Source organism: Alosa alosa, chromosome 5 (genome assembly GCF_017589495.1).
Source record: "Alosa alosa isolate M-15738 ecotype Scorff River chromosome 5, AALO_Geno_1.1, whole genome shotgun sequence".
Classification (NCBI taxonomy): domain Eukaryota; kingdom Metazoa; phylum Chordata; class Actinopteri; order Clupeiformes; family Clupeidae; genus Alosa; species Alosa alosa.
Window position 1 is genome coordinate 11911628 of NC_063193.1, and position 12810 is coordinate 11924437.

The 12810-nt window shown below is 42.1% G+C and overlaps 1 protein-coding gene across 4 annotated transcripts in view; it reads right to left on the minus strand.

The window, feature by feature from the left end:
• The window catches only part of sv2ca (synaptic vesicle glycoprotein 2Ca), a 40572-nt gene extending 33262 nt beyond the window's left edge, over positions 1-7310 (minus strand). The window contains exons 1-2 of one of the 4 annotated variants that reach the window (XM_048243732.1): positions 7237-7310; positions 6914-7083 (exon numbers count right to left, since the gene is read on the minus strand). The gene's annotated coding sequence lies outside the window, so the exon portion shown is untranslated. The other 3 variants (XM_048243734.1, XM_048243731.1, XM_048243733.1) reach the window with 3 other exon arrangements.
• Between the last annotated feature and the right edge of the window lie 5500 nt (positions 7311-12810).

The window sequence follows — 12810 nt, forward strand, 5'->3', positions numbered from 1 at the left end:
CTAGCCCTAATGGGTGTGTTAAGCCATGTAGTTTGATACCATGGTCTTCATCCTAGCCATAGCATCCGAAAGTGAATAAGGCCCAATCACTATGTGTTAACACATTTTTATACTCAAATTAAACACGATGATTACATTTTTCAAGTATAACAGGTGAAATATATTCTTATGTGTAGGTGTTCATTATACAGGCAGATATCTAAATATATTTCCTGGCTTAAGTAAATCATTCCTCCTCTGCATTTCTTCTACAGGCATACGGAAATAAAATGCTGAGTCATGTTTTGTTTTGTGGAAATCCAATTGAAGTGTGCAGGGGGAGAGCTAATAAACAACCCTCAGTGCAAAATCAATTTGTCTTTACTGTAATAGAACAGAGGTCTAAGGCATGACTAGCCAAGCAGACCGAAAGACTCATCCTTACAACCCATGCATGCAATTCACTGATGACTCCCTCAAATTTATTGCCCCTGTGGTTTGACCTTACCCCCCAAGCACCCTCTCTTATCTACCCACCCCCAGGAAGTTCCAAAGGTCAAAAGTCATTCTAGATGAAAAGGGACTGCCATTTTTTAGCTGCATAAAGATGGACAGTATCACCTCTCTCTTTGAACCAGCAAGGCCTAATATAAGTCATCACCTGCCAACTGCAGTAACTAAAACACACGTGCCTCCAGTCAGAGTTAAAGAGGCCAGAATAAAACACACACACACACACACACACACACAGGGCCTCTAAACATCCTTGAATACTGTAACCCCTCTTAGGCATACAGTCCAAAAGCAGAGAGAACAAAGGTGGAGAAAGGAGGAGAGGAGGAAAGAAGAGAAGAGAAGAGAAGAGAGGAGAGGAGAAGAGTTGAGTGTATATTTATTCTTAAACAAGTGAGCTACTTAAAATCTGGGCGTCCTTCAAAACAGTAAATATGCCACACACCTTTTAATGCCACAGATAAATAAAAGTAAGCTTTAAAAAGAATTCCTGGCCTCCCTGATGGATGGCAGTTGGCTGCGAGCATTGTGGAGGTCGCAGTGGCATGCTGTTGGGGAGTGTGATGTTTCAGCGGGGTTTTAATGGGCCCTGATGCTCCGTCCAGAGGGGCTGCTGAGCCCCTGCCAAAACACCACTAACTGCTCCTCAAGACATCGTTGGACTGAGAAGGAAAATGTCACTGCCGATTCCAGGTTATTCAGCTCAATTCTCACAGGGATGCAGACAATTTGTAAACGATGAACATGATCAATGATTTCGCATTACTGTGTGTAAAAACAGACAGATCAACTGTATGCCATTTTGTGCGGGAATGGAATATCAGTTTTAACATGTTGGTATTCATGCTGGTCAATAAACAAACCATACTTAATGCTGCACATACCTATCAAAATAGTGCACAAAGTTTGTTAAATGTGCCTGGGAGATGTCATTTGGTTATGGTTATGGTTATGAGATTTGGCAGACGCTTTTGTCTAAAGCGACTTACAAATAAAAACAATACAATAGTTAAAATGAACAGTGAACAGTTTTAAAATGTTAAGGTAAGACTACATTAAGGAGAATAGAAATAATAAACAATAATGTCAATGCAATCAATAGCCAAATGAAAATAAACAAATACTACAAACCATAACTCATAAGAAACGCTTAATTAACTAAGTGCATGCTGAACAGATATGCCTTTAGAGCCCTCTGGAAAGACCCAAAACTATCACAGGAACGGAGAGCACTGGGCAACTCATTCCACCAACATGGAACCACTGAGAAGAGTCCACCATTTGACCTAGCATTTATGACTAAGCATGCAGGAGGTGGGAGGCAATTCCCTTTCGGGAGCCATCCATTATTGGTTCTGTTGCCTGGCCCACATCTGTTTGTCAGAGTCTGGGGTGAAACCTAACCCCCATCTGGCCCTGACAGCCCCCAAGAGCCTTATCACAGGCCTCTACACCCCAGCAGCCATCATCAGGATGACTGATAGGAGACAGCCAGCTCAGCAGGAAAAAATAAACAGTGAAGAGGATTCGGTAGAGTCACTGACCAGCAGCAGCAGTCCCTCAGCTCCTTATGAATTGAGGACATGGATGGATTGGGTTAAACAAAGATTCCAGATCCAGCAGGATAAGGTCTGAAAACAGGACTCGTGCTCTCGATAGACCCCTGTCCAGATGATGTATGGTGCCTCTGGTCAATACTGGCCTCTTTGGTATGTAAAGAATTACCGCAGGTCAAGCACTGCACGCTTGAATGTCTAAGCATGAGATGAGATGAGAGGAGGTTGATGAGAAGCGCGATTGCAGGGTACCAGTTGAGATCACATAGTTTGATGTTTCCAGTAGTCACATGAATTTGTCATTAGGGCTGATAACACTGAATAAGGAAACCCAAAACTTAGGCCCAGTTATTCATATTTGGTATGAATATGCTTAGAAAAACAAATGCCAGCTTTAGATAATGTAGCAATAATATACCACTTCTCTTTTTGTTATTTTAATGTTTATCTTTACTTTTCAATTACAACCAAATGCTGTACAGTTATACTGGGGTATAGTACCATTACCCACATAAGTGCACTGCAATAAGGGCACTTGATTTAAAGTGGGACCAAATCAAATCATTATTCTCAGTCACTTACAAACATAGTTATTATACATACTGTAATTTATGAGGGTTTGTAAATTGCATAATATAACGGTAAGACCTGAGAGATTAATCGGATCAGTTTTTCTTAGGCTAGTTTTCCCACAACAATAAAGATCTATTGTTTTGTTTTGATTTTGTTTTTTGAAAACAAAAAAATACAAGGCCTGATTAACCTTTGTGGGAAAATCAATGCTGCTTGTGTACGTGGGAGCAGAGGTAATGTCAGATTACACCCACTAGACTGACCTAGCTGTAATAGTATCCATTTGACAATACTATGCACAAATGATTCAATAACATAGATTTTGCAGTAAGAAAGAAAGAAAGTGAAATAGAATAAAGGACAGACGGCCAAACCCAACTACACAGCACACCATGTTGCATTCCTAACTGGAAATGATGACACATTTGACTTTGACTGGCATCCAGAAAGCAATGTCAGATGAGTAGCCGTAAAAGGGAGGGGGACAGAGGGGTCAGTTTCGTTCATTACTGTCAGACAGTGCAAATCAGTCCTGTCCAATCTTCTAATGGGCCAGGCTTGGGCGTAATCACATCAGAACTAAAAGCACATAACCTCATCCCTGAGAGGGAGTCTGGAACGTCTTGTGTTAAGAGATTTCATCGGCCATTGATACCATTAGCATAAGATGGAGGGGAGAGAGAGAGAGAGAGAGAGAGAGAGAGAGAGAGAGAGAGAGAGAAAGAGACAGAGAGAAGAGAGAGAGATAAAAAGAAAGAGAGTGGGGGTGGAGATACCAAGAGCCCAGAACGAAGTAATACTAAAGATAGATTTAAACAGACTGCGAGAGGCTGTGTGTGGGTGTGTGAGAGAGAAAGAGAGAGAGAGAAAAAAAGGAGGGGGATACAAAGAACAGTGATGGAGACACAGAGACAGGGTGAAAGTGACATAGGAGAGAGTGAAGGAAAGGAACCAGAGAGTGAGAGAGAGATAGAGAGAGAGAGTGAGAGAGCACAAACAAACTGTGTGGGCACACACAGATTAGAAACTCTGAAAGGTGGATGAGGGAGGTGTTGTGACATATTTCAAGGCTGCTGTGTTCACTCCCATCCTTAATGATAGCCCACATACCACAAGTCCCCTTCTACAAGCAGAGCTCAGGAATGGATTTTTTTTGCTCGAGCTGATTCTTATTTACTCATACCCAGTGGGTGGGCTTCCCCTGTGCTAATTCTATGTATGGTTAATGTTGACACAAATTAATTTCTTGGTGGATGATAAGAGCACACCTACACATATGTAAATTAAGTTGGTTCCAAAGAAAGACACACATGAAATGGCAGTACACAAAATTTACTAAATAAAAAAATTTGCAATTCATGAATCAACGTTGCTCATCAACATATAAAGATGGCCGTTACAGCTTTATATAGCTTATCAGCTATATCACCTTTTTGCTTGCACTACAGGGTTTTAGACCTTGAGTTTTGCAAAGAACCATGAGATAGTGTTCAGTGATAATAGTGCAACATAAACTTTATTTGAAATGCAAATTCAAGTGAATTGCAATGAAATAGTGGTCTAAGGGCACTTGTAACTTAGGGTTACAAACAGCCTTTGTAAGAAGTTACTGATCCGAGTTAAGAATGGTAGTGTCACCTATTTCACACCTAAGTGTCTCCTATACTGAGATTGGCCCTAGACTGGGCAACCAATGTCCAAGTGTATTGATTACAGGAGAATAACACTTATCATAACAAAGCATACCCTGTTCTGGTTGTGACACTTTGTTTTAGTATCTCATGTCATATCATCACTCATTCTGACTGATCTTGTTCTCCGACTATAGCGGTTTGAAAGCGCATGCATACATCTTAATAGGACAACATATCCATGCATTGCAACCTTTTTAGAGAGAGGGAGAGAGAGAGAGAGAGAGAGAGAGAGAGAGAGAGAGAGAAGTAAGAGAGAGGAATTGCAGATTGCATTGAGGCTGTCACTCTGCATCAGAGCTTGGTTGGCTGATCTGCCCTTCCTCGGCCTGCAGGTAATTCAATAACGAATTTTTCCTCAATGAGCACAGAGGGAAAGAGGGACACTGAGAGAGAGAGAGAGAGAGAGAGAGAGAGAGGGAGGAGAGAGAGAAAGAGAGATGGAAAGAGATGGAGCCCACCCACCCCCACACATGCACACACACAAGGCTGCGGGGGCTCTCGCGCAAACAAACGAGTGGCTCTCTGATCTAAGCACCGGACATATGTTCACCCAGCCATGCCAGGTACCACCACAGAGTCCGAGAAGAGCATGGGGGAGAGATGGCCACGGTCAAACATTCTCATTGCACACTGATGACTAATAAATAAAGCTTATGTGCAGGCCCACCATACAGTTTGGTCATTAATATGCAGTGAAGATCACTTTGAATGATTACATAAAAATGTGTGGAAAGCTAATACCTCTACAGGATTCAGTGCTAAAATCTACATTTCTCTTTAAAATATATTCCACAATTAAGTACTCTTTAGAAAAAGAGGCATAACACATAGACTGACAAGCTTCCAGACCAACCAACCATTTAACACCATGTCTGCTTTTATGCTTAGAGAGGGTTAGCTATCATTTTGATGTAACCTAGACACCGAGATTCCAAAAAAAGCTTAATGAGTTGTGGCTAAATTGGCAAGTAGCTGAAAACCCACTAATGAGGAGGGTGACTCACACCCCACACCTGATTTATCTAAACTTGAGCAGCGCCCCAGTAAAAGCCTTGTTATGGCAGCCATGCTGATGGAGTGCTACCATCTTGAATGCAACCTTGAGCACTCAGCCCCCAATGACAAGCTGATTGGACTAAAGGAGTGACTAATGCAAAGGTAACAGCTCCATCAGGCCCCTTCATTGTGGTCACCATTCGAACAAGGATAACACAATATGCGTCTTACAGCTGCAAATAACCCAGAGAGAAGGGGGGCAGCAAGTAGGTAGTAGAGAAGACCTTATGACAGAATGACAATTAATTAATTCCAACCTAAACCTTCCATTGCAAACAACGTCCTAGATAGACCCTAGATGGACCGGACCCTCTTAAATCAGCAACTATCTGTGGTTTCTCTTTGAATAATGACTTGAGAACCACAATGACTAGCCTACAACTTAGTTATACAATGACTAATACTGATAAAATGCATTGGAAGGCAAACACATTCTCAGTTCAAATAAATGTAAAGGCCAACTGATTCAAATCACAGCAAGCCGTTCATGTTGCCTGATGCAGACATACTAGGCTATAAGGTGCATGTTCTGCATTTCATTCAATCCAACAAGGAAAGTTATCCTTAAGCATCAGTGGCTCTCAAAGTCAAGGAACCCCATTTTTCCATCTTTAATTGATAATCTCTAACTACTAAATCATCATTTGGATCAATGCAATCATGTGTAACTATTTTGGCACAGTGCTTAGAAAACCTCACTGGAAAAGAAATAGGCTATGGGCTATTTCTCAATTGAAAAAGTGTAAGAGCAAAACTAAACTTTTGTGCAATAAAGCCTTGTGTGAGCTATGCAACACTAATAAACAGCCGTATAGACACTGGAGAATTGTCTCTGAACATAGATACATGAATAGATATGAAAATACCTCTAAATATGCGCACCGACACAGAAATGTACAGATAGATGTGCCGCTGCGCTCTCACTGCAGAGTGCTTAAATTGCCCCGGGCTGATGTCGTCGTGCGGTGCACATTAGATGTGACTGAAGCTACTTGAGAGACGGAGACTTGGCAAAACTGCTTCTTTCCCTTCATTCAAAGCATTACCCAGTCCAACATACGTAAAATACCTTCTATCTCGAAAGCAAAATAACTTAATCTAGCTACACATATAGTCGTGTTCATGAACATGACTTAGGCGAATAGAACACACAATAGGTTAGCCTATAACTTTACATGTTGCGAACCTTAATATTTACATTTTAGCCTAAACTATGACACACAAGGCAGGGTTGGCTACTTACAATCTCATTTGTAGTCCGTCACGAAAACACTGACTAAATTGCTGAGTGGGCTTAAAAGCAGTTGGCTTATGCAGCAGCCTTCCCCTACACCCGATGCTCTCATGTAATAGCCTAAAAGTTAAAAACAGCAGCATCCAGTTTCCCATGAGCAACATATGTCAATACGCCTAGCTTGCACCTCTCAAAAGACGAAGTTTTCATTATCAGGAAATAACAGTCATTTCCAATCTTATAAAAGCGGGGATGCTGAAAATGCACGAATTCTCAATATCTGTAGGAGGAAACAGAATAATACTTACCGTTTAAGGCTTTAAGGTGCAACGTAGATGGAAGTGTAAGGATAACAACCCATTGCTAAAAGCTTTGCTGATAGCGCGTAGATTTTTTATTTAGTTCTATGTAAGAAATTGAGGTAGGCTAGTTGCTGCCGGTAAGGTTTTCCCCGTTGCAGTTCTATCTCTGCAGTGAGCTACTTGAAGAAAGGAGAGAGAGACAGAGAGAGAGAGAATCAATAACTGTATATAATGGCTTGATGCGGGTAAACCCCGTCTCATGGAATAAGCAAGGCAAGTGGTGAGGTGAAATAAGAAAGAAGCATTGCGTCGGTGCGTCGGTAGCCTACCGTTGCACGCCCCGTGCATGCCTGTCAGGGAGCGCGTTCGTCAAAGCGCCCAGCCTGAAAAAGTAAGGACAGACTAAAGAAAATCTGACGTGTTTTTACAACCACAACGTGACGCAACCAACGTAAATGCTGCGTATTCAAGAGAATGGAAGCTATCTGGAGGTTTTCAAAAAATCTGATCTATCTGTCGTGTATGTATGTAGGCTATGCGTCTATGTCTGTTGTGCTGTAGCACAAAGTGGACATTGTTCATTTGATATATATCTTGACGTGGCTTGAATTATTATTGATGATGAATAACATTTTCATCCTTACTTTTAGATATGGCATAAATGGCTAATTGAGAGCTATTGCCCTCCAAAATTATGCAACAATGCTCCAATAATTACATAAGTGAACACAATCAATGTTCCTTATCTGTCAAAAGGCAGCTCACCTCATATCCACCCTCAGACCATTCTGAATAAAATGATTAACAGCACCAATCCCCTCACCAAAGATCCTTGATTAACCCTCTCAGCCCTCATTCTACCATTCGAAAGAGAATGTCATAAATTAACAGTCAAACAAGTAGGCTACAGCAGAATGCCTTCTTCATCCAAATGTAGAAGTGGGGGGTGGGCATAAAATGGCACTGAGTAAAATGCCAAAAGTTACAGAAGCATAGCAACAATGAGAAATGTTGGGAGAAATCTGCTTTTTTTTCAAAATAATAAACTTTATTAACTTTTGGCAAAGACACTGGTCAAGTTAAAGGGAACACAAAATTACATTGTTCAAGTCAAAAACAAAATTTGATTTGTCCATCCTCGGACATTTGAAATTCATCCTGGCAGTAACTTAGCTTTCAGAGAAATAATCTGCAAATAGCATATATTATATGGACTAATTAAGGACATTATGCATTTTGTGGCTCATTCGGACTGAAACATGGAACCATGATTAACATACAGAGGTTAGTTCTGTGTGCAGCTAGGGGAGAAAAAAAATCAATAAAACAAAGCTTTGGCTAATACCTGGACAGCTGTTGCTACCCAAGCCGTTTTAGGTAGGCCTATGCCTTCCACAATGAGGCTGTGCTGTGCTGTGCTGTGCTGGTCGGCGCTGTCCAGGGTGCTGCTGCAGGGTCCCCTGGGTCTCTGGTGCAGAGGCTCCTTGGGGGCAAAGCAGAAAGTGCACAGCTGGCTTCCCACATTGCCAAGGACTGACCATGTTTGGCCCCGGTCCAGGGTGAGTTTTTAACAAACCAGGAGATTAAAGTGCACCATTTCACTTTCAAAAAAGTACCTCACACGCACACATGCATGCTGTGACATGGAACATACACAAACACACATGGCAAGGCACATTAAGAATTACCTCTACACTTAAACACGGGGGAAACACGCTCTCTCACACACAAAGAGAAAGAGAGAGAGAAAAGAGAAGCATCTTTTTGTCCTCTAAATGTGGTGATTCATAGAGTCTGTGACCTCAGGCCGAAGCACTCTTCCATTCAGTGTTGGCAAGTGGGCTACATTTACGGTACAAATGATGAAGAGCCAAGCAGCACTTATCTTAATGAGAGACCACGGCAGAATGCAGTATTCCTCTGCGCCATTTCACTTATGAGGACTGGGAACACGCATAGAACCTCTCTGCTCCAATTTTAAAGAATATTGTTATATCAGTATGCATACAGACACTTGATACATGCGAGTAATCTACTTATATCTGTTGGGAGTAAAAAAAAAACTGGTAGGGATACATTATAGCTCAACTCACTTGACTAGATCTCATCTCAAGCACAAACTAATGCTGTTTCTCTCATCATTTAACATATTTTTTGTGGTTTTCATTGCTCTTTTTATTACATCGAACACACAAGAAAATAATGTCTACGGTGACATGATTCTCTTTAATAATCACTGTAGGTGATCCGTTAAAATGCTTCAAATCACAAATAAAATAGGATGTTTTGTCAAAGTAGTCTTTTTGCTGTTATATTTTTTACTTATGTTTCTTCTTTTGAGTATTCCACATTCAGTATCAGGGAATAGCAGTGAGGTACGTAAAATCTTCATGCATGTAAACCATCAAACTAGATGTACCGCAAAACGGTACAATATATGACCGCCGCTCAGTCCTGCACATTCTCTCCACAAAAATAAATCGCTTTTCAATTTGTCTCCATCTCCTACTCCAGCCCCTACTCTTGCAACTTTTGTGTATGTAAATGAGTGTGTGTTTGTTTTTGTGTATATGTGTGTTTCTTTGTGTGTGTGTGTGTGTTAACTTGTGAGTGTGTATGTGGGGGTAATGGGGTGTGTGGGTGTGTGTGTGTGTGTGTTTATCTGTGTGTGTGTGTGTGTGTGTGCATGTGCCTGCTTGCTTGCATGTGTGTGTGCGCGCTCGCGTGCATGTGTGTGAGTGTGTTTATGTGTGTATGTGTGTGTGTGCGTGCGTGTGTGTGTGAGTGCCTGTGCGTGTGTGCATATGCATGTGTATTGTCTGTGTGTGCCTGTGTCTATGTGTGTGTGTGTGTTTATGTGTGTGTGTGTGTGCATGCATTGGTGTGTGTGAGTGTGTGCATGCCTGTGTGTATAAGTATATAAATATAAGTATATATAAGTATAAGTGTGCGTGTGTGTAGGTGATATGGCCCCCCATGAACAGAATTCCATGAAATTTGGCATGCATTCAGAGGGTGTCATAATGATCCTACACTTCAAATTTCATGCATTTCTGAATCTGTCAGCCAAGGATGCCTGCGATTACAACACATCGTTTTTGCCTTTTCATTTTTAACTAGGTGGTGCTACACCTCAAATGAGTGGATATGTGGATGTGTTGACATGGCCCCTGGAGACCAACATATGAAAAAAAGTTGGTCATCCTAGGCCCTACGGTTCTCGAGATATTCACAGGAAACTGTGTCTGGCCTACCCTCCTTACGTGTGAGTGGGGGGAGGGGGGTTCCATGTTATTCTTGTGGGGCAACATACACCTACCAAGTTTCGTGCAGCCCGGTCTTTCAGTGTCTCGGAAATCGTTGACAGAAATTTACTGAAGAAAAAAAAATCCGGAAATAAAAAAACTAAACCTAGCCTATATGACGCAACACTAGCGATGGTCATAATAACGCACAAGAGACCTGCTTTTTTTTAGTAGACCTGCGAGCAAATTCAAACAAGCTCTTCACACAAGTCTCAACCCTGTGACCCTGATCCTATCTACAACCCATTCTGTGAAATGACCAAACGATCCCCCAACTGGCGGGTTTATGGCAGGGTCACATCTTTCTCTCTCCCTCTCTCTCTCTCTCTTCTCTCTCCTTCTCTCTCCCTCTCTCTCTTCCTTCCTCTGCAGAGACAGATGCTCTGCTAATGAAAATGGACAGGAGGGACGGTAGAGATTTGTGACGACACCGCCAAGCTTCTTCCCTCCATTTACTCTCTTTCCCAGACATTGACAAAGGTATCCTGCGAATGTGAGCTGGCAGTGGCTCAAATAGAAATGAAAGACTTTGTGATAGAAAGTCCCTCAAAGCCAAATAATTTACTGCCTGTCAGACTCCAGGCAGGGCAGTGATAAATACCCGTGGGATCACATTGAGTCACAGAGGTGTGATGTTGTGGTATAGCCTAACCCTGCTATTTGACAGCTTCTGAAGCATCCTAGAGATCCCCCTGCTTGAGCGATACATAGCTTAAGCTGACATGTTAACAAAAAACACAGATTTTAATTCAATTTAAAATTAAATCACTGTGGCTAGAGGGATAAATTCAGGGATACTTTAGTGGAGCTTGTCCTCTCCTTTAATTCCATGCAAATTCATTTGAAACAAAAATAATATGAGGCCACTAAAGAAAAACATAGCCTAACGTTCCATTTTCTCACTAGGCTTATATTGTTTTAAACTAATAGTGGCTTCCATCATGCTGTGCGAGCAAGTTTTGTGTTTGCAGTGTTTTTGAAACAAATTTCTGAAATAGTGTGGTTTCTGTCCCCATTCTGTGTATAGACATATATGTATAGACATGCATGTGCCGGTTATCAGTTTATCTGAGTATAATGCTGTTTAATGATGTGTTGGTTTATGCTATCTTTCCACTGTTGATGTAAGCATTACTGGTGAGTAATTTGCCTCCTATTTAACTGTAGTAGTGACAGTGAATGAGATCCTCTGAGTAGGCTATGTGAGAGTATCAGAGAGTCAGAGATTGATTGAGCACCACACTAAAGAATAGAAAGAACTGAGCTGAACTGAGGAGGGCCAATGAGCAGACTGATACTTGTGAGTTTGCAAGACAGGGCCTGCTAAAGATGGAGATCCAATGCACTACGTCATTGTCACCCCCCAGAGACCAGGGATGCCACAACAGAACATCTGCTGTCCACTGCCACTGACCACAAGCCAACAACCAGAGCTGTAGCTAGCCTCCTTGTAGCACAGCTAAAGACACAAGCCAAAGCTGTCCAACTACAAAGGGACAACACAGCTAGACCGATACCTCTCGCAAGTAAAACTAGCAGTAGCCTATGCAATAAAAGCTGGAGCAATGAGGAAGTTGCCACCCATCTGACCCATCTGTGTGTATTCCTCCCCTTATAGCCCCAGGACAGCAGTGAGACCTCCAGGCCATGACCAAGGCAGAGACCAGAGAGGTGATTCCCGCGGCGACTCTTCATTGATCTAAGCAGTTAGCCAGCTGCTCCCAAAATAGGGAGAGCATGGGCACCTTCTCATTGCAGAGGTGCAACTGCACGGCCACGCTCACACCAGGAGTTGAACCAGTATTTCACTTCACCACACCCCTGATCCTCAATGAGGATCTCTGTGAAGCCGAATAGGCCGCGGTGGTGTACTTCATGTGGCCTGCCCAGCTGGAGACTGACGCTCTCCGACCACGCATCAGGGTGACCGACTATGAAGGAGAGCGGGAGGTAGACGTTGGCCTCTTCAACTGTATCAGAGACGCCCTCATCCATTCCAGACACTAGTGTGACGAGTCTGGTTATAGCCTGCAATTGCACTATAGCGCTGAAATCCAAACTTCCCTTCCAAGGCCAGTGCATGGTTGGCTGCCTGTTCACACTAAAGGACTGTATCTGTATCTGCCAGACAGCTTGAATGCTATCTATCCACCGTTACTGTAGGAGAGAACTGGGTAAGTTGAGCATAGGGGTAAGATGAGCCACCCATTTTTTTCTAGGAAAACGTAAACAAATGTTATCATATAACAGCATTTTAAGGAAGAGGGAATCATTCCTTACAATCTGTGTAAAGGTACAGCACATGGCAAATGTGGTAAAAAATATATGTGTAAAAATATTCATATCCAGAGTTAGGGTGATATTCATATCCAGAGTTAGGGTGAACATTCAGATGCATTACACCTCAATTGGTGCCCTTTTAAGCTATGATGTGAGGACTAATTCATTAATGTTAAAACAAATTCATGAATGTTACCTGAGCTTGTTATGAGAAGCATTTTCTTTCAAATGGTGGTTGTGGGGTAAGATGAGCCACCAGGGCTGGGGAAATGGAAAATTCTCAGTTAAATGTTGGTGTTTGTTAGCCTAGGCTACTGT